General features: G+C 47.0%; 2 long non-coding RNA genes across 2 annotated transcripts in view; one reads left to right on the top strand and one right to left on the bottom strand.

Annotated features, from left to right (window-relative positions):
• Positions 1-83: 83 nt before the first annotated feature.
• The window catches only part of LOC123382279, a 59,953-nt gene continuing 37,510 nt past the window's right edge, over positions 84-22,526 (bottom strand). The window contains exons 2-3 of the long non-coding RNA XR_006590421.1: positions 4,703-4,791; positions 84-578 (exon numbers count right to left, since the gene is read on the bottom strand). This is a non-coding gene — a long non-coding RNA (uncharacterized LOC123382279). The remainder of the gene's footprint in view (positions 579-4,702; positions 4,792-22,526) is intronic.
• Positions 2,513-6,870, top strand: LOC123382280. Its single transcript, XR_006590422.1, has 2 exons — positions 2,513-4,749; positions 5,479-6,870. It is a non-coding gene; the product is annotated as an uncharacterized LOC123382280 (long non-coding RNA).

Raw genomic sequence — 22,526 nt, 5'->3', positions numbered from 1 at the left:
TGTGCTGACAGCTCAGAGCCTGAAGCCTGCTTTGGATTCTGTCTTCCTCTCTCTCTGCCCCTCCCCTGCTCACACTCTGTCTCTCTCTCTTTCTCTCTCTCAAAAATAAATAAACATTAAAAAAAATAAAAAGTAAATGACAAAGTCTTTAAAAAAACAAAAACAAAGACAAGAAGCTAAAAACCCTAACAGAGGAGAATTTCCTCAGCGTGGCAAAGGATATCTCCCCAAACCTACAGCTAAGCGCATACTTCGTGGTGAGAAACGTGAAACTTTCCACTAAGATCAGGAGCAAGGCAAGGATGTGCCCTCCCACCACCTGCTTCAAAAGAAAGAAAGAAGCTGAGGGAGAGGGAAAGAAAGAGAAAGGATTTTAACGCTTTGAAAAAAAGGATTAGAGAGGAAGGTTGGGAATCTTAACTCTTAAAACTTATCTGTGCTGTTGTGCTGTTCATCGAAGAAGACCGCACCCCGTGTCTTTCTCTAGTGTTGTGGTTCTGGGAGCTGGAACACAGTACTTCAGCTCAAGACAATTGAAGACCATCTGGGCTCAAGCTTGTTGAGTGACAAACCATGAACTATTTTATATTTTTCACCAAAAAAAAAAAAAAAAAAAAAAAAGGCCTGTGAGGTAATGAACATGAATGTCGTGTCTCACTTATGATTACTGCGTAATTAATTCATGTGAGTAAGAAAAAACACATTTAGGGGCTGCCATATGTGGCTTTGGTTTCTTTCATTTTTCATTTGTTTGTCTCTGAGACTAACGATGTGTTATTTACCATCCGAAGGCCGATGAAAAAGGCTTTTGCCTTGCGAGCGTTAAGGCTGCCTTGCGTTTCAGGCTGTTGAACTTCCACGGGGAAAGAATATAAGAGAGAGGATCATCTGTTGTGAGTGGACAGGCAGAACGAGCTTCCCTGCCTGGTGGGCTTGGGTGGAGTCCGGAGCCACAGGGAGCAGGGTGGGCCTTGATGGGACTCAGCTCAGCGATGACACGGCCCAAGCTTGTCAGATCTCCATAAAATTGTTTGGGAGAAACTAGGAAACTGGTCTTACAGGTGACACCTCCCAATGTTACATTTTTGTCAGCTGTTGGTATTATTGAACGTATCGTTTCAAATCCTGAGATCCGAGCAAGGCATAAGCGTTGGCTGGTTTCTCACATCTAGGTTGGCATCGGCGTAGACGAGGATGCGACAATGGCTTCTTGTCTGTTGTTCACCGCTGCGGCTCTGCAGAAAGCCCACAGCTCTTTCATAGACATTCACTGTTGTGTGGTCCCCGGGGGACTCTGGGTGCTCCATGAGAAACAAATGGGGCAATGAATGTGATGTGCTACCCGTTTTAATATCCAAAGGCAAGAAGGCAACCGGGAGGCCCCAGCTGTCCCCAGCCAGCAGAAGCCATCGCTTTTGGTCTACACAGGAGGCCTCTCCACTCCCTATCCCCCCTCCACGCATGCCCTGGGCCACACAGCTGGCCAGCTGCCCATGGTCTTGTCACCTGCTGGATCCTTGGAGGCATTTGAGTTGTAACTCCTTCCTTAAGCCGTTAGTTACTGGCATCTCAGGAAAATAACGCATGTGCTGCCGGCTTTAAGACTCCCTTGGAATGAGACAAAGAACAAGGGAGGCCCTGAGCCAGAATGGAGAGATGTAATTTTCCTACGTTCCAGTTCAGAATTCCTCAAAGGTTCTCCACCCCACTGTATAAAAACCTACAAGCCCCCCCCCCCCCCCCCCCCCCCCATCCGCACATTCTGTTGCCTGGTCAAGTCTTAACTTATTTCTAAGGCTACAGCCTCTAGGTCCCTGGGCAGGATGTATGTGTTCCACTTCCGGGTTCCTGTCTGAGTGTGTGTGGCACCAGCTTGGCGCCCCCATCGTCTTCTTCTCACATTTTCAACTGAGCTCTCTACGACCACGAGCTGCTAGAATAGGGGTGTGTGTTTTCCTTGGTCTCCTCCGGACCCGGGCTATTTCGTGGCACACAGCTGGGGGTCAAAGATATTTGCCAGTGAAGAACTGACAGAGATGAAGAAGGTCTTCCGAATGGATGCACGGGTACCGTGGAAAGCTGTTCTGATTTTGTGCTCGTGCCGTGGACCCTTCCCCACAGGACACTGTGATGAGGTAGGGGCGCTAATTTCCCTGCTCCCCTTTTATTCCTGTTTCTCACTGGACAGGCAAGAAGAAGGAGGTGAGAGAGAGCGTGGAAAGACCAGCTCGGAGACTCTTCTCCTCCGCGTCCTCCGTGCCATTGATGGGAAACTGAACCCCAGCCTCCTCTTACGATGGCATGTTCGGCAAACCCTCTACTGCTGGAATCCAGTCCATCCATTAAATACCAGAGCAGCCGATCTGGATCTGCTGTTCCCTCCAGCTGACCACTGCGGGCTGCATGGGAGGCAGGGCCGGGGGTGGGGGGGAGGAGGGCCAAGAGGGAGCCAGAATGGGGGGTGGGGGAGAGAAGGAAGGAGGGGGTGGGGCACTCTCCTTGCGAACTTCTCCCTCCCCCGCCCGCTTCCAAATCATAAATTAACAACAGTGGACCTTGTGAAGTGCAGCTTCGCAAATTAATATGAAATACGGGGCTTTTTCATAAGCTTCAGAACCAGATTTAAAAGCATATTGGTGTTTGTACACAGCAGGCCGTAATGATCCATTATCCTGCAGACAGAGGAGCTCGCAGCAACACATAAAGAAGATGCAGTTGGGCCATCTGCTTTGATTTCTGCAGCGTCCCCAGAGATGCAAGGGAGGGGCCGACAGTCCTCTCCATCTGCCCTTACATTATCAATTACAGTTGAATTATGCCGGGAGCTGTAGGGCTGGCAGATACGGATGGGCGGCTGTGGCACCTGAAAAATATAGAAGAAAATCCATATGTTGGGAGCCAGCTGTTTATTTACAAGTCCTTGACATATTTCCTCACTTTCTCGGCTGCTGCCTTTTTTAAGGTTCCTAGAGACGTTTCGGTTCAGTGTGAACTTGAGAAGAAATTAGGTGTAGCAGCATAGCACCACATGAATAATATTTCAGTTTCCTTTTTTTTTTTTTTTTTTTTACAGTCGAAATGTGCGCGGAGCAAAAAAAAAAAAAAAAAACCAACGAAAACCATCAGGTCGAACAGATTTTAAATTATGAAAAAAAAATAAGTTGTGAAAACATCTGGGGTGGCTGCTACAGCTTGTTATGTTTATAAAACATGTTGGAACCGGCGGGGGCCACGCACACTGTACATTTTTTGGCAGCTTAGAAATCATGTGTAAAACTGTAACTTTTATGAAATGGTAAGTGTTTATGGAAGCTTAGGGGGCGGGGAGGTAGACATCGGAGCGGGCCCTGCACTTCCTGAGGTCTTTTCCCACAGTTTCTAGGGCAGGGTTTTGTTTTGTTTTGACTGGTATTTTTTCTTTCTTTTCCAACAAGGGGAAGTGCCTTGTCCCTGGTTCGATTCGTTCTAGACCGGGCAGGTGCACGGCTGCCGCCCTGATTCGGTCGCGCTTGGGTTTTACGGTGCGGTATTGCTTCCAACCGTGTGGGAGTTTACCCTTGGTTCTTACTTCACGCCATGTCCTCTCCCCACATCCACTCAACCGGAGAGTCTGTGTGCGCGTGTTTGCTCAGCTGAGTTCCAACTCAGTGCGTCTGGAGGGTGGCGGGGGGAGGGTTGGAGTTGGAATTCAGCAGTTGCAGGCGACAAGGGGCCTCGTGCTGGCTGAGGGGAGACTGTTTCGGAGATGCCCCAGAAGCAGAGATCTTTGCAGGGTGAACGAAGAGACTCAGACTAGAAGTCAAGCCCCAATTGTCTCTTGCCCCTTGGGGCCGATTCAGGGGGCCTCCTGGTCTGTAGGCTAAGTCGGAGATCCTATGCTTAACACTGTTTCTTGCATTATGCTTTAGATCAGTAAGTGAGAGCTTCCTGAAGGAAGGGATGAACTTCCTTAGGTCTGCTTCTTTCTTAAGACCAGCATTCCAAGCGTTTGTCAGATGTTGGATGAATGAACCCATCAATGAACGGTACCTTAGGATTTACTTTACGTTACGTAAGACTCGCAGCAGCAGCAAGTGCGAAATCTAAGAACTACAGAACCCCGTCGTTCCGTGACATGGCCATTGAGATGCCAGCTCTTTGTTACTAAGGATGCCTTCTCAAACGTGACCACTGTCAGCCGGCCAGGGTGTCTCATTCTCTTTGTGACCATTGGGCAGCTCCCTGGAGAAGAGAGGACCCCCACGGGGGTTGTGCTCACAGGCGGTGCTGATTGTTGTTCTTTTTTTGTCTTTTTTTGTCTTTTTTTGTTGGGTCCATCTCATGGAGATGACGTCATGTGTGCACGCTGATGCCCATGCCGCTTCGTCGTAGAAGCTCAGTGCGTGAGAGTTTTCATACAACCGCATCAGGACCCTGTATGATCATCTGTGGGGCCCAGTGCAAAAGGAAACTGTGAGGCTCCTCGATCACAACTGAAGAACTTCAAGGGGATGACAGCAAAGCCTTAACCAAGCACAGAGCCCTTCTGAGCAGATGCCCCCTCTAGGCGGTGGCCTCATGCAGCTGCTCAGGCCACAGGCCCAGGAAGCCGGCCCCGCCGGTGTTGTCACCACATCTGCTGGCGGCAGGCCCACTGCTACGGCCTCTACCTCCTTCCCCATCTTCCTCTTCCTCCACAAGGCATTATGCAAGAGTCTCTTACCCGGCTTCCTGTCTCATCATTCCCTTTGCCCCAACTCTTTCACTCAGGTACTGAACGGAGCCTCAGGGTGGTCTCAGCATTTTCCTTTCCTACTTAAAAAAAAAAAATTTTAATGTTGATTTTTGAGAGAGGGAGGGGGAGGGGCAGAGAGAGAGAGAGGGAGACACAGAACCCGAAGCAGGCTCCAGGCTCCGAGCTGTCAGCCCAGGGTCTGACGCGGGGCTCGAACTCGTGAACCGTGAGATCATGACCTGAGCCGAAGCCTGATGCTTAACTGGCTGAGCCACGCAGGCGCCCCTCCTTTTCTCCTTCTGACTTCTCTCCTGATTGACCTGAAATGTCTCAGTCAGGTTTTGATCCCCCTCTCGAGACCGAACCTAACCACTCCTACTACAGCAGGCTGCTGCATTGCTGCAATAATGATACGAATGTATACATATTAAAATATAGATTTTACACGTTCCTTGGAACCTGGTAGGTGCACCCAGAATACCAGCCCTCCTTACCTTCTCCTCGTCACTTGCTGGAATTGATTCCATCATACATCCAGCAGGAATCCTTGGGTGTAGGCAAAATTCCTTCCTTCATTCTTTCATGTGTCATGATAATTTTTCTCCCCCACTCATGAGTTCTGATTTTTTTTTTTTTTTTGCTATTTGTTCATTCAGTCATTGTGTTACTCAGCCTCGTTTACTGGTTCTCAGAATACACAAAGATGGAAAGAAGGCCAGGGTAGCCTCCACGATATTTTATGATTTCTCCATCCTCTCTTCCAGGTCTCTAATCTCTACTCCTCATATCATACTTAAGAGAAAGGGTGTAGCAATAGAATGACTCAGAGAGGTGAACTGAATTGGCTAAGACCACATGGAAGGTTAGTGGCTGCTATGGACTCAGTTGTGCCCCGCCCCTCAGTTTGTATTTTGAAGCCCGAACCCCAGTGTGACTAGACTCGGAGACAGGACCTTTATGGAGGTAACTGACATTAGAGAAGGTCATAAGGATGGGGCCCCGATCCAATAGGACTGGTGTCATTATAAGACAGAGACACCCGGACAGCTCTCTTTCTCACCATGTGCACACAGAGGATAGGCCGTGTGAAGGCCCGGCGAGAAGGCACCTGTCTGCAAGTCAGGAAGATTTCTCATCGGAAACCAAATTTGCTGGACCTTGATCCTGAGCTTCTGGCCTCCAGAATTTGGAGAAAATCAACTTCTGTTGTTTAAGCTTCCCAGTCTGTGATATTTTATGCTAGCAGTTCGAGCAGACTGATAGAGCGGCAGAGCTTGGATTGCAGCCTAGCAGGAACTTCTCAGTTTGCCTATAAAGTCCGTGCAGATGGTGACCGAGGCTTTTACTTCTCCTGCGTCTTCCATTGACTCCATGCAGGATGCATGAGCATGCATGGAGAGGCAAAGTGACAGCGAATGCACACTGTGCATTCATGGAGAGGACTCCATGAGCATGCAGGAGAGGCAAAGTGACAGCGAATGCACGCCCGAGGGACAGAAGAAAGTCACTGATGCTCCATTAGCTGGTATCTTTGATAACTTCGGTCCTGGATATCTAGCCAGGGCTACTTAACAAATCACCACGTAACGTAATCCGATGGCTTAAAACAGCGACAACTATGCGCTTGCCCAGGATTCTGTAATTTAGGCAGCACGCCAAAGGGAGAGCTCGTCTCTACTCCACGTGGCCTCAGCTGGAATGGCTCCTAAGTGGCTGGAGGGTCCACCTCTCAGATGGCTTACTCCCACGGACGGCAAATTGGAATGCTGGCTGTCTGCGAGGAGCTCAGCGGGGGCTATCCACCGTGTCTGGTTTCTACCTCACGGGTCCTCTTCCCCCCTGGGCTGGACTTTCGACAGCATGGCAGCTGGGATCCCAGAGGGAGCAGCCTAACAGCAAATGTTCTAAGCGGACAAGTCCCAATGTCCAAGCTTGCACTGCCCAATAGGGTAGCCACCAGCCACGTGTGCCTACAGGGCACTTGAAGGTTAGTCTGAATCAAGATGTGCTTTAAGGGCAAAATACACACTAAGTTTGCAAACTTACTCTGAAAAATAGAAGGAAAAATGTCCCTAGGACCTTTTTTCAATATTGATCACATTTTTGAATAATATTTTAGATATATTGGGTTAAATAAAATATACTACTAAAGTTGACTTCATCTGTTTCTTTCGCTTTTGCTTTTTAATGTGGCTGCCATAAAATCGGAAATTATGTCTGTGGCTCACGTTGTATTCCTGTTGCGCTGGTCCCTGAGTTTATCAGGCCTCTGCTTGTGTCATCTTGTTATTTTTCAGGAACCAAAGCTGGTCACATGGCTAAGCCAGAGTCATCCTGGGAAGGGGCTCCACAAAGGTGTGAATATTGGGAGCAGGGGTCCATTGGGAACCACCCAAGTGGCGGTCTACCACAACTGTCAGATTTCCATTTTGTTCAACCTTAAAAAACAATATAATACACTTTTGTAAAGTGACCTGATATAAAAGCTCTATAAAAAGTCAGAAAACAACTTCCAGCATCATACATAGTAGGATATAGTATTGTGGGTGTTTAAGCAGTGACCATGCAAGTAGTAACTGCCTGTTGTATGCAAAGCACCAAGTGCTGAGGAAGAGGCTTAACAGGTTCCCATGTGGCTTGAAACCTGAGAAATTCACAATGAATTTCTTGAATGGAAGAATGAATAATACAAAACTGTGCTATATTAAGACCTAGTTGTGTGTTACAAAATAAATGCCATGTGAGATACCTGCTTGTCCGTTGTCTCTCCAATTATATCATGTTGTGTGTGTGTGTGTGTGTGTGTGTGTGTGTGTGTGTGTGTTTCCCTATCTAGGGTTCCTGAGATTTAATTCAGGGGATTGGAAGTAGAACAAGTATGGAAATGTTTGATGAGTATAATTTAACAAGATTATTTTCCTGTGCATTTCCAGTGGAGAACCACAGCAAGGCATGTCTCATGGGTGTTCCAAGAAGACGCAGAAGGAAGAGGAATGAGGTCAAGGGTATTTCTCAAAGAAGGGGTTCTTAGTGGTGGGGTGGGTTTCAGCCCCTAGCGAGAAATCAGAGGACCCTAAGACTTTCCCGATGTGTCGTATCAGCAGACAAAGCTTCTGAGATTGCTTCACCCTCAGGTGAAGTGGGATGAATTTCATATTTTTGGTCTCAACCTCAGGGGCCTGGGTTATGACATCCACACAGGGATAGAAGAGAGTTGTAGGTAGTTTGCTAGGGCCACCGTAACAAGGTACCACAGACTCTGTAGTGTAAACGACAGAGACTCATTTTCTCACAGTTCCAGAGGCTGGAAGTCCACGACAGCTTTGGTCTTTTGTGAGGCCTCTCTCCTTGGTGTGCAGACGGCATCCTCTCTCTCCCTGTGCCCTCACACAGTCTTCCCTCTATTGTGCCTGTGTCCTAATCTTCTCCTCTTACAAGGATACGATTCCGATTGGATCAGGGCCCATCCTAACACCCTCACCCATACCACCTCTTTAAAGGCCCCGTCTCCAAATTCTGTCACGTTCTGAGGCACTAGGGGTTAGGACTTCAGCATGTGAGTTTTCAACATTTTTGAGGAACACAATTCAACCAATAGCAAATTATTTCTAGGATGGGCCCTCTCGCTGACAGAATAATTTCTGTTATTCAAAAGCATAAAACTTTGATTGAAAAGTAGAAATAGATAGAATATCCCATGATGCATCACAAAGGTGCCTATTTCTTACTTTCTGAGGCCATCTTTATGCTACGAAACGGGACCAAAAGGCAAAGTTGCAAAATTAATGGGAAAACTGAGAATTTTAAGCGAGTGTTACTGCTTGTGTATACACGTGCACACACATTTGGAGGGCACTTTCTGATCCTTTTGTTTCCCCTCACTTGGGTCAGAAGCAGTGCCTTCATCAAGACAAGAACACAGCCCTGGGGCTTTGGACAGAAGAGCCTTTTCTTTTCTTCTTTTTTTTAAATGTTTATTTCATTTTGAGAGACAGCGTGAGTGGAAGAGAAGCGCAGAGAGGGGGACAGAGGATCTGAAGCGGGCTCCGCACTGACAGCAGCAAACCCAATGTGGGGTTTGAACCCATGAACGGCGAGATCACGACCTAAGCCACAGCCAGATGCTCAACTGACTGAACCATCCAAGAGCCCCAAGAAAGGCCTTTTACGAGAAGCCAGGTTGGAGCTGGGCCGTAGACCCAAATATCACAAATCCTACAGCCAGTGAAGTTGGGAGTTAAGTCATAACCACATGAGAATTCTTCACTCCTCTGCTTCAGTGGCTAGTGCTTTGCCTACTGTAGGTGATTAGTACTTATTGTGTGATCACTGCTGAAACACCTAAAATTCTCTCTCCTGTTATGTACTGAAGCTGGAAGTTTTTGCTCGGACTTTTTATAGAGCTTTTAATATCAGATCATTTTACATAATTGCCTTATCTTGTTTTTGAAATCACACAAAATGGAGGCGTTGGAAGATGTGGTATAATATTAAGGACGTGTCAACTTGACTGAGGCAGGGGGAAGAGCATTCCAGAAAGAAGAAACAATATGTGTTGGGAGGTAGCAGGGTGAATCCCAGGAACTGAAAGTTGCCCAGTGGGACCACAGAAGACAGTGAGGGGTTGTGTACTGGGATACATGGTCTGGGACATCAAGAGTGTGTCATTTGGGGGAGGGTTGAGTCCCAGAGTATTCCGTCTCTGTCTTGGAGGGCTTTCCAGGTGGACTGGATGTTTTCTTTCACTGTGTTGTTTTTTTATGCCTACCACCTTACATCAGAAATTTTCATGGGTTCAGGTGAGCGGGTGACACCTCCATATGTCACAACTCCTCTTTTCTCCTTGACCCCCAGTCCCCATGGCAAGGGAACTTCCTAGTAGGTGGTTACAAAAAGTACTTGTTCCTTGGCTACCATGGCGGTACCCTAACCTGCTACCTACACATTTTCTGGAACCCCTCCCAGTGCTGCAATGGGGGTGCCTCCCCTGTCCTCTGATAACAGTCTGACGGCAACAGCTCAACTTGACATCTTCCATTTTTTTTCCCTCTGTCTCCGGTTCCCCTTTCCAGATATCTTAACTGTGAGGTTTTTGAAGGTGTCCCAGCCGATAAAGCTTGAGGAAGTCCTACTCAGATCTGTGCAGAGGGTCTTAAACTCAGGGGGTGACGATCCCATCGTTCCACATCTTCAGGAAAGAAAAGAAATGGCAGCCAACCGTAACTCACTCAGGAATTACAGCAATTTGTTGTCCCTTCTTTTGCCTGGGATGCTTCTTCCCCAAATATCTTTATGGCTCCTTCCCTCCTTTCCTTCAAGTATCTATTCAAATATCAGAAAGGGCTTCCCTGGCCACCCTCAAATAAAATCACCCATCACCGATTATCTTCCTTACCCTAACTTCTTTATTTTTCTTTAGCCTGCTTTATTGTGTTCTGGAAAGTTAGCGTCCTCTGACGCTGCGGAAGTCATAGTTCACCCAGCATCCATTCATTGTATAAGTGCCTTTTGAGCACCTACTATGTGGCAGGGACCATGCTGTGTGGTACTAATGAAGAGCGGAACACGGAGAAGACTTCCGCCCTCCTTCTAGTCTAGACGCAACTAACGAAGACGTGATTAAATCCATCCAGCCATCTCACCATGGAGACGGGGAGACCTATTGAGGATTGCCTTCACTTGAGTGGTCAGAGGAAGACTTTTGTGAGAAAAAAGGGAAGGGATCAGAGGGCGTGGGCTGCACCAGCCTCTGCTCTACCGGCTTCCAGCTCTTGCTTCTCTCAAGGCATGGGGTCTCACCCAGGGTCGGAGTGGGCTGGGCACAGATGCTGTGGCATCCCCCCCCCCCATCACCCTGTCTTCCTCCCTCTCCACTTGGACCTTCTGCCAGTTCCAAGACAGACACTTCCGTGTGTGAATGTTGATGGGCACAACAGGTGGTCCCGGTGTGGGGGGCTGGGAAGAAGACGGGCTCATTCCGACCATGTGTCATGACATTTCAGAATATTTCACACCCCCCCCCCACCCCGGGACTGCTTGCCCAACCCTAATTTTGCAGCCCTTTTCATCTGATGAAACCCCAAGTCTTTTCAAGGTATAAAATAGTGATCTTTTCAACATGCAGATCTGATCATACCACACCCTCCGGCCCGCCCTAGTTTAAAACCTTACAGTGGCTTCTCTCCGCTTTGGGGATAAAAACCGCTTCTGAACCCTGGGTTAAGAACCTTGCGTGGTCTGGCTCCAGCCTCTCCAGCCCTATTTCCTCCTAGTGGGTCACACTGAGTACCTTTCAACCCTTTGGATTCGTCCTGCTCCCTCCCAGCTTTTGAATATGCTGTTCTTTCTTTCTGGAATGCTTTTCTCTCCCTCTGAACCAAATTAACTCATCTCTGATATTTAACTCAAAGTTAGTATTTCTTTAAGGAAGCCTCTCATGATCCCTTGTGTTTTTCTTTTTTTTTTTAATTTTTTTTTCCCAACATTTATTTATTTTTTGGGACAGAGAGAGACAGAGCATGAACGGGGGAGGGGCAGAGAGAGAGAGAGAGAGAGGGAGACACAGAATCGGAAATAGGCTCCAGGCTCTGAGCCATCAGCCCAGAGCCCCGACGGGGGGCTCGAACTCACGGACCGCGAGATCGTGACCTGGCTGAAGTCGGACGCTTAACCGACTGCGCCACCCAGGCGCCCCTTTGTGTTTTTCTTTGATAACATGTGGCCTGTAGCTGATTCCTGTCATCTCCCCCGTTAGAGAGTAAGCTCTGTGAGGTCTGGCGCTGTGACCACCGCTGCCGACCCCTGGATGCCCACTCCTAACACAAGACTTACCATGTAGCAGCTACCTGTTCATGTTTGTTGAATGAGCGAACGACTGAACAAATGGAAAACAACACATCTTTCTTTGTACTCCCCTTTGGGCATAAACAAGATCAATTAACAATTATTGGAGAAAAAGTTCCCGTCCAGGCACACGGTCCACTGTGTAGAAAATATTGGGCCACTGATCCCGCGGAGGCAATTCCTTCCTGTTGCAAGTGATTTGTTGGTTGCGCTGGAGGGAGTCCTGCTTCAGAGACAGTGATGTTCATGTTCAGAGTGGATGAGGTGGGGGCGGGGGGTGGGGGGGAGGTCGGAGGAAGAACACTCCGGGTGAGCTGACCTCTCTGTCTGGATCACGGCTTTGTGTACGAGTCCTCACGTGCACCCGTACATGTACGAAGCCTACTTCTACGGGTGTTTGCCCACTCTTCTTCTGTTGTTCCTTCCTTCTCAACCCAAGTGATAGTTTGTTTTTCCAAAGGTTGCTGGTGTGAACGGAAAATTGGTTAGGGTCATAAATAAGATTCAAGGGGAGTAACTGGCCTAGATTTGGGGGATGACTGCCCCTCCCTCCCCCCTCTATAATTTATTGTTTTTCTTCTGTGGAAAGCCAAATGATATTTCTCTAATTAACACACACAGGCGACTATCGTATAAATCAACCTCACAGCCTTTTTAGTGATGCAATCGCTTTATGATCACGGGATATAAATTAAACATCACAAATGCATCTCAAGCAGCAAGACACAATGGAGTCAGAAAGAGGGGTTTTCTGGCTCTGGGGATTGTAGACGCTGAGGGATCTTCACTCAGGAAGCTGCTGATTTTGCCCCAATATAACCGGGGTCGGGGTATAGCCTGCCGATGGACGGGGACACCCGTCCATCCTTTCTGCTGTATGTTGAACACACATCCTTTCTGTTGTATGTTTCTGTATGTTGTATGTTTCTGTAGAGAAACATACATCCTTTCTGTTGTATGTTGCCTGTAAGTGTGATTGCATGTACACGCACGGAGAGCCCAGGATCTGGCCTCAGCCTTGGTACCTATTCCCTGTGTGACCTTCCGGAAGTCACTTGTTTCCATGAGCTCTGTTTTTGCCTCTGTCAATTGGAGACAATCACAGTACTTACTTCATAGCATGACTGAGGCATTCGTACATGAATACATGCAAGGCACTCAGTATAGTGTCGGACACGTAAAAAGAACTTTAACTCATTTGAACTCTTACGACTGTGGTGACCATTATCACCACCCCCAGCCTCAAATTTCGCGTCTCCCTGTTTTACTTTTTGCACCATCGCTTGAGATGCTGACTTCTGGGCCACAGACCCTGCCACCGGGGGTCGATCCTAGGACTCCCCATGCGAACATCCTCCTCGATGCTTCTGATATTGGCAGTCTGTGAATCACGTTTGGAAAAGTATGGATGCCATGCACAGCAAGTTGAAGCTTTTGCTAAGCACCTAGCTAACGTAAATTCTACCTGCTAGGAATGAGACAGTGCCAAAAAACATCCAGAGAGCAGATTTAAACTTATTTTTCTACTTCCTGCTAGGGCATGGCCTCTAGATGGAGTGGCTTTGCTGAAGGCACTATCCTTCCCCTCCTCCCTCACCCAGAGCCAGGTTTCTGTGAGTGTGGGGGATGCTGGGAGATGATACCCCATCTGGAGATAAGGGTGGGGGAACTGAGCTACAAGAGATCCTTTCTATTCACACACCCTTGGATATGCTGCCTTCCTTTCCATCTCTTACTGTTTCCCCAAACTTGGGAGGATTTTGTTTCTTTTTTTTTCTAATTTCTCCTCCCCACACAGAACCTTGGGGAGTTACAGCTTCTAACACATGTATATGTTCATGATCTTATGTAAAATGCTAACATGAGATTAGCAGCAAGGAGAGATTTGATCTCTATGCAACAGATAAGAAGACTGAGGTTCCGAAATAAAAGGGATCTGGGGATCTGGGTGGCTCGGTCGGTTGAGCATCTGACTCTTGATTTTGGCTCAGGTTATGATCCCAGGGTCATGGGATCAAGTCCCGAGTTGGGCTCTGCACTGGGCATAGAGTCTGCTTGGAATTCTCTCTCTCTCTCTCTCTCTCTCTCTCTCTCTCTCTCTCTCTCTCATTTAAATAAATAAATAAATAAATAAACAAACAAACAAACAAACAAACAAATAAATAAGGATTTTCCTGAGGTCACACAGTTCTTAAGCGATACATGAGTCTTGATAAATTTTAATCTTTTTGTTTTCTTAAATTTTTTTTTTAACGTTTATTTATTTTTGAGACAGAGACACAGCATGAACGGAGGAGGGACAGAGAGAGAGGGAGACACAGAATCAGAAGCAGGCTCCAGGCTCTGAGCCATCAGACCAGAGCCTGATGTGGGGCTCGAACCCACGGACCGCGAGATCGTGACCTGAGCTGAAGTCGGACGCTCAACCGACTGAGCCACCCAGGCTTCCCGATAAATTTTAATGTTAAAGCTACTACTGTGTCTGTCACTGTGGCATAGAGGCTTTGGTCTGTTTCCTTGCTTAGAAAGAGATGGCTCTGGTGAACGCACAGTCATGTATAGACTACCATATTTTGGGATGAAGTGCACGTGAGTCTGTGTCCGTGTGTCCCTCTGTGTGTGTATTGGGGGCAGTGGTTCAAAGCCCCCTCTTACAGCTCTTTGCCCTGCACTTTCTGGGTGCCCCCAGTATTGTCCCACTCACCCCAACCTCAGGGACTCAGCTAAGTTCTCCATGTCCAACTAAGAGAACACTGTCTTGAGCCTATTTCGGTCATTTTAAGCATGTTCCGTGGCCACAGTCTCTAGAAGTCATGGGACATTTTGTGGAACATCATTGGCATTTTAGAAGTTGAAAGAATCCTGTGTTTGAGGACACATGGGCCGTTTCCTTCTCGCCTGTAACCCTTCTGTTCAGTCGTCCAGGCATTTCTGTGGTTGCCGTTCGAGGGAAGGGTGAGCCCAACACAACGGAGAGAAAGAAAGGAGGATTCTTGTATTGGGTTTTACATTCTCAAAGCTTGGGCTGCAGGGTGAGGGGAAGAGCCACAAGCATCATTTGAGCGTAGATCTGGGGAATGCTTATTAAGCAAGGAATCCACGAAAGCCCTGGACTTTGGGAAGGGAAAAGGTGGCAGGGAGGTAAAGAAGGAAAGAGTTTGGTGGGCTTTGGAGTGGGCTTTGAATCGAGGGAGCCTGTGGGGCAGGGCAGAGCCAACATCCAAAGGCTCCTCGGCCTCTGCCAAAGGCCTTGTTTGTGGTTTGCTCTTGAGAGGCGAATGGGGGCTTCTTCTGTCTCTGCAGGAGCCCAGCCCCTACTTAGCTGAGTGTAACACAGAACCTGCCCTGGGGATCTAGAGTGGCTGCCCTTCCCATTGGATGAGCCCCTTTAGTCCAGTCAGTATGCTGTGGGGTGACTGGCCCACAGTTCCCACCCAACTTATCCCATGTGACCAACCCCCATTTCAATACCATGGGACACTTCCTTACATGTGACGCAGAAGATATGCACCGTGGACACCCACAGGGTGGTGGTGTAGGTTTTGTTTTGAGGGTTTTTTTTTTTTTTAACGTTCATTTATTTTTGAGACAGAGAGAGACAGAGCATGAACAGGGGAGGGTCAGAGAGAGACAGAGACACAGAACCCGAAACAGGCTCCAGGCTCTCAGTGGTCAGCACAGAGCCCGATGCGGGGCTTGAACTCATGGACCGTGAGATCACGACCTGAGCCGAAGTCAGACGCTTAACCGACTGAGCCACCCAGGCGCCCCAAGGTTGTTTTTTTTTTAAGAGTTCATTTTTTAAGAACAGTTTTAGGCTCACAGCAAAGTTGAGGAAAAAGTGCAGAGATTTCCCATATACATCTTACTACCATAGATGCATAATCTTTCTCATTATCAACATTGCCCACCAGAGTGAGACATTTGTGACAATCGATGAACCTATATTAACACATCATGATCACTAGACACATCATGATCACCAGGAGTCCATTTTCTACATTAGAGTTCACTGTGGGTGTGGGGCATTCTGTGGGTTGGGACAAATGTACGAGAGCATGGATCCATCCTTTTAGTGTAACGGAGACTATTTTCACTGCCATAAAAATCCTCTGTGCTCTGCCTGTCCCATGTATTTCTGCCCCCAACCCATGGCAACAACTGATCTTTTAACTGTCTTTTTCCAGAATGTCAAATAGTTAGAATCATATGGTTCCTGGCCTTTTCAAATTGGTTTCTTTCACTTAGCAATATATATATTGAAGGTTCCTCTTTGTCTTTTCATGGCTCAATAACTGATTTCTTTTAGTGCTGAAAAAAAAAATCCCATTGTCTGGATATACTACAGCTTGTTTATCCATTCAACTCCTGAAGGAAACCTTGGTTGCTTCCAAGTTTGGGCAATTATGAATCAAGCTGCTATAAATATCATGTATAGGTTGTTGTGTTGACATCAGTTTTCAACCGCTTTGGGTAAATACCAGGGAGCAAGATGGCCGGATCGTATAGCAAGAGCGTGTTTAATTTTTGTAAGAAATCTCCCAACTGTCTTCCAAAGTGGCTGTACCACTATACGATCTAACCAGCTATAAATGAGAGTTCCTGTCAGTCCACGTCCTTACCAGCATTTGGTGTTGTCAGCCTTCTCGATGTGGGTCATTGTAATAGGCTTGTAGTAGTGTCTCACTTTGTGGTAGTGGTGTTAGAAAGAAATCCTTCAGCGCCAGTTCTTGAGTGGGACCAGTTGAACCATCTCAGCCATCTTGTCTACCTCCAAAGCCGAGACAGTGGTCAGTAAATCCGTGTTACATGTATATACCTGGGAAATAAGGCCGTGCAATCTTGTGCCGGGTCCGATGGGATTTTATACTATATTTGAATATAAACACGTGAATACAAGTGCCAACAGTTTAGAAAAATTATGGGAGGCAAAAGTTGAAGTGAGAAAAATCCATCAATTCTTCTTCCTGTTTGCATGCATGAATTGGTTGGTACAGTACCCATTGGCTGAAAACCTGAGGAGCAGAGCCAGTGTTTGATGACAGGGGTACGATCCGGGCCTGGGCTTCTAGAGCATCACTTTCCAGGAATTGTGTCCTGAGAATCCCTCCTCTTTTCCTCTGGAGTACTGTCCGGTTTGCTTCCAGACAATCCTGATGCCTGACACTGGGGCTTCAGAGCGGTGACAAAACAGGGGAGCACGGGGGCCACGACAGCGTCCTTTCCACAATGGCCACCCGTGGCACTTCTAAAGTCACGGGAAATATACCGTGTCCTAATGACCCTGTGTTGCTCAAATGTGAGCCACAGGCCATGAGGCCAGGCTCTCATGCTGCTGCTGCCCATCCGATTCAGCTGAAATCCACAGCTATTGAAAATCTTCTCAAGGAACCTTGAGATATAACATGGCTGCCAAATTTCTGCTTTTACAGCTACGTCTTTTGTCCCCTGCTGCTGTTCTGAACTGTGAGTTCCATCCTGTGTCAGCAATCTTCCTGTTAAGGCCCTATTGATCTGGAGACGGATGAACTTATTTTTCTTTTCAAGGTATAAAAGTACACGTGGTCCTGGCACTTAACTAACTCGATGGTGGGAGGAAGTCGGCTTCTGGCGTGCCCTCCCCCTTCACCCACCATGTCTAATTAACATGGAGTCTACCTTCTTTGATGAGTTCATAAGTGTTTCACAGACAGGCGGGATGTAGCAACTTTGCAAGACACTGTTTAAAGATCTTCGACATCTGAGAAAGCCACAAAATCCAATAATCCTACTTTCAGAACTCCAGGGTGTCCACTGAGATCAATCTCATATCTAAACATCACATAAAGAGAGTGCATTGCATTATAGACTGGTTTCTATTGAACACCACCTAAGAAACAGCATTAGACAGTTTTGGGGGGAAAAAAATGGAGTCTATACCAGAGGGAATGGAAAAAAAAGGTTGTCAAATTCTGGAAAATTTTCCCCTTGATCAAAGCTGCACTTTCAAAATCGTTCCATTATTAACAAAAGTCAGCTTAGCTGCAGTTGCTCTTCCGGACGATTTCTTGACGGAGTAAATGTTGGGAACAAACTGGAGGGGCGTTTTTTTCTTCTTTGGACACAAGCAAAGCTGTTAAGAATTATTTCCCTGGCAACTGCAGTAAACCAGCACAAGGTCCTGTGGAAGGGGTGAACGGGGGTCGAAGGTTGTTTTTTTCTTGGTGGGGGACACCTAGTCCTGTGCCCATTCTGACATATGCCCCTCGATGCAAGGTGTGTCCGGCATTTATAAGGAGCCAGGACCCAAGCACCAGAAAAGGAAACATTGGATTCAGAGGTAGCAGATCTTCCTTCGCTGGGGCTTAAGGAAATAGTGAAATCCTCTAGAAGTGTTCTTTCTTGAGAAATAATAACAGCGAGACATGCTTTCTATTTTTCTTCAGGAAAAAAATAGATTTACTTAGCATAACATATTTTATTTAATTTTCTCAGTGTTGTTTTTATCGTTGTTTTAGTATTTCCAAACCTCTGCTCTATGGAACACTAAATCTTTGTTATGAGAAGGAGATATTCTTACCCTTAATTAAGCTTGAGAGAGGCTGAAGTTTTTTGTAAATTTTTTTATGTTTATTATTTTTGAGAGAGAGAGAGAGAGAAAGCAGAGGAGGGGCAGAGAGAGAGAGAGAGAGAAAGAGAGAGAGAGAGAGAGACGCAGAATCTGAAGCAGGCTCCAGACTCTGAACGGTCAGCACAGAGCCCAGTGCGGGGCTCAAACTCATGAACTGTGTGATCATGACCTGAACCAAAGTCGGATGCTCAACCGACTGAGCCACCCAGGCGCCCCGAGAGAGGCTGAAATTTTTTTTTTTCAACGTTTATTTATTTTTGGGACAGAGAGAGACAGAGCATGAACGGGGGAGGGGCAGAGAGAGAGGGAGACACAGAATCGGAAACAGGCTCCAGGCTCAGAGCCCGACGCGGGGCTCGAGCTCACGGACCGCGAGATCGTGACCTGGCTGAAGTCGGACGCTTAACGGACTGCGCCACCCAGGCGCCCCAGAGAGGCTGAAATTTTAAAAGGCTACTTCACTGCAGGACTTTTTGGAGCTTTAAACATGGTCAGATGTCCTGTGAGTCGCCAAGCGGTTGGAGAGAGAAGCTAATGGGAATTTCCAAAATCTATTTGATCGTGAAATTCTTTATCAACAAACCTCTGTCTCTTGTGACTGACTTTTTGGGAATTATGCTCTTGGAGAACGCTGTTCCCCCCGGTGCACATCACATTCCATGAGCACCTCACCTTTTAGTCTGAGAAGGACGGCTCCAAAAGAAAGGAACATCAGGTGGGTCAGGGTTTCCCTTAAAATGCCCTCCCGCATCTTCTTTGAGCCGAGCCTGGTTTTCCAGAACTGCAACAATTGCTTAAGCCGCCAATTCAAAGGCAGCCATTGGTCATTTGGCTACATCTGAGCTGTCATAGATACAAACAATAGCTGGGGATTTAATTATATTTCTTTGAGCAGCTCCAATTTCCTCATGCCTATTCTGTTTCTGTATACTTGAGACGCTTGGAGGCGAGAAGTCTTGTCTACTTCAGGCTCCACATCCAGATAAAAAAGGAAAAAAAAGCACCTCAGAGGTGTAGCTATTTCTTTCAGCCAGTGTAGGCACCTAAAGCTTGGTCCCCAGTGTTTTAGCCTGTATTACGCTTACGAGTATCACTTTATCTGACTGGGCTCCCTGTACCGTGCCTTCTCTGTCTCTGTCTCTCTGTCTCTCTCTCTCACTGTCACTCTCTCCCTCTCAAAAAGGGCTTAATCTGAAATTTTTGCTTACTAGGATGTGGACCAATGCCCCTGGGACATGTGCAGATGTGGGACTTGGGAACAAAACCGATTAGAGGAGAGTTAACTCAGCAACCCCTACGTGAAAAATGTAAAGTCCTCACACTGCTCTGTGGCCTCTCTCTTGTACCGGTTCCAACGTACGTGCATTCCATGGCGTTGAGTTGGTGGAGACACTAACTCTTTTATGGCCAAATGAATTAGTGGGTTATTTATATATTTTAAACTTACTTAGACACTCCCTTAAGGCTCAGAGCCAGGTCAATAAAGTTATGTTTGAAGATGGAGTTTGAAATTCTATTTTCATTCATTTTAATGGTTTACAAGCAAATTGCATTTTCTACTTCATTCTGTGACATAAGTCAATAGGTATCCAATGTAAATGTAGTTCATTTATATCTGAATTGATGTTCTGTCCACCATTACCTTATGTTTCTAATGCATTCTGATACATTAGTAAATAGGCTTGTCTGATTAATCATTAGCACATGAAAAGAATTAGCTGCTGCCTGCCAAATGGAATTATTGACACTGATAAGAGGACCAATGATGGTATCACCTGGAAATGGAGTATGCGGGTAATTTAAGAAAGAAAATGCCTCAATAAATAAGCAGAACCTTGAAAGTATTTCCTTAATTTTTCATATGATAGACATTCTAACTTCTACTTAAACACACACACACACACACACACACACACACACACACATTTCCTAACATTCAAAACTCGCTGAAAGAAAGTCTAGATTTCCTCCACGAACTTAGTTGCCTAAAATCTACATCTCTTTTCAGTCTGGGAAAGAAACTGCTTGGTCACGAACGCATGGAGGGTGAGAGAGGTTTTAGCACCTTTGAGAAGAATTCAGAACACAAAGGAAGTCCCTTGAAACCCTGTCTATTGTGACTCACTGAAGTTGAGCCTTTTAAAAAAAAGTTTATTTACTTTGAGGCAGAAACACAGGAGGGGCAAAGAGAGGGAGAGGGAGAGGGAGAGAGAGAGACAGAGAGACAGAGAGACAGAGAGAGAATCCCAAGCAGCCTTGGTGCTCTCAGCACAGAGCCTGATGTGGGGCTGGAACTCAAGAACGCGAGATCATGACCTGAGCCCAAACCGAGAACTGGATGCTTAACCAACTGAGCCACCCCTGTAGTTTAGCCTTATTTAACCTGAATACCTACCTACCAGATGGCCCGTCTTAATTTTGGCCAGTGAGATCTGTGTGTGCACACACGCAGGTGCACACAACACAGGTGCGAATTTACATGCTCCTTTGGAGAAACGTCGGGCTGCACGCAGTCTCCACTTACGAGCCCCCTAGGGCGGACCTTGGGCAGGGGGGACAGACTTGAAGTCTGTGCCTGGGATAAGGCAGCCTGGCATACCTAAAAGGGTCATGGCCCCATCATTCTGAAAATGCTCCTATAATTCTGCTTTGTTATGGTCTGAGCCATTAGATTTAAAAGCTCTTCTGTGTGATTGCCAAGTACATTAATGGGAGCGAATGGTAAAAGTCGAGCTGCCCGAGCTGCCAGCACTGGTGCAGCGTCTTCAGGCAGCACCGCGGTGTGGCGGCGAGTGGCAGGCACTGTTGCCGAGATTTGCTTTATTCCGGGCTTCCGCGCAGTGCAGGCGGTGGTGCGACAGAGTGCTGTGCGTGGTCACCCTTGCTCCCGGAAGACCCGAAGCCGGCGTGCTGAGTGCTTTTGCAGTGTGGCTGACAAAAGGGCGTATCCCCTTAGGAGATTTCGTTATTGAGCAAGGATGCTGATGAAAGGAGTCAGGAGCCTGACTTCTGACATGTCTTTAGTGATGCACATTCTCTGTTTCCTCAGTTTCTCCGTGGGTCGAGTGCTAATAAGCATTGCTGTCCTTCCTTCCTTCCTTCCTTCCTTCCTTCCTTCCTTCCTTCCTTCCAAGGTGTTTGCTTTTCAAAAGGTTTTGAAACCATTAAGGGATGGGGCGCCGGGTGGCTCAGTTGGTTAAGCATCCGACTTCAGCTAAGGTCATGATCTCGTGGTTCACGAGTTCGAGCCCCACGTCGGGCTCTGTGCTGACAGTTTGGAGCCTGGAGCCTGCTTCTGATCCTGTGTCTCCCTCTTTCTCTGAACCTCCCCCCATTCATGCTCTGTCTCTCTCTGTCTCAAAAATAAATCAACGTTAAAAAAAAAAAAAACATTAAGGAAAGGCATATGAAATACCAGATGGCGGAGGTCCTGTTTTTATTGTAGTATGTCTTCTCTCTTTATTCTTTTTTTAAGTTTCTTTATCTGAGAGAGAAAGAGTATGTGTTGTGTTGCACCGTCAGTACAGAGCCTGATGTGGGGCTTGAACCCGTGAACCATGAGATCATGAGCTGAGCTGAAACCAAGAGTTGGATGCTTAACCGACTGAACCACCCAGGTGCCCCTGTCTTCTCTCTTTAAAATCAAAAGCCACTTGAAGACCTGTACTGTGGGTTCCCAAGCAGCTCGGATTGAACAAGTATTTATTTAAATTTAATCAGTCAAATGACAAGCATGTATTTCATTTGCTCATGTCACGTTTTGGGGCAGAACCTTCTCTCGTGTTTAATGTCACCTGCAGACTCGTGTTTTGCTCATTCGTTAGTCTACGTGCTGGATCACGCATGGGTTCCTTTTGAGGTTTGCGTCGTCTCAGAAGGCAAGATAACTAGAGGACCTGTGTGCGTCCTCAGTCCCATATACTTTCTTAGATATGGGTTCTAGTGGGAGGCTTTCTCTACTGTTTCCATAGGAAAAGTTTTCTAAGACTTAGCAGAAGAAAATGCATGCAGGGAAATGAAAATGCGTGGTTCCCTGGGGGTTGACCTGCTGCTCGAGAGCCGAGGACATTGGAGAGGTAGAACAAGAGAAATCGTAGTTACAACCATGAGCTCAGAAACCTGAGTGCCTGTGTTCTCATCTGGGGCTTTTCAGTTATACATCAGATGGCACTGGGCGAAGTTACCGTTAGCACGTTCTCCCTCTGTTTCCTCGTTGGTAAAGCGAGGATATTGATAGCACCTAACTCGTGGGATTGTTAGGAAGGATAAAGGAGTAAAGCACACAGGGCACTGAGTATAACGTCTGGCTCATAGTGAGCATTCAGGTGCAGACTTAGTGGCGGGTGGGTCTGGCTCCCT

This window comes from Felis catus, chromosome E2, assembly GCF_018350175.1.
Source record: "Felis catus isolate Fca126 chromosome E2, F.catus_Fca126_mat1.0, whole genome shotgun sequence".
NCBI lineage: Eukaryota > Metazoa > Chordata > Mammalia > Carnivora > Felidae > Felis > Felis catus.
Note: the sequence above shows the minus strand (reverse complement) of the source record. Positions and strands in the feature narration are given on the sequence as shown.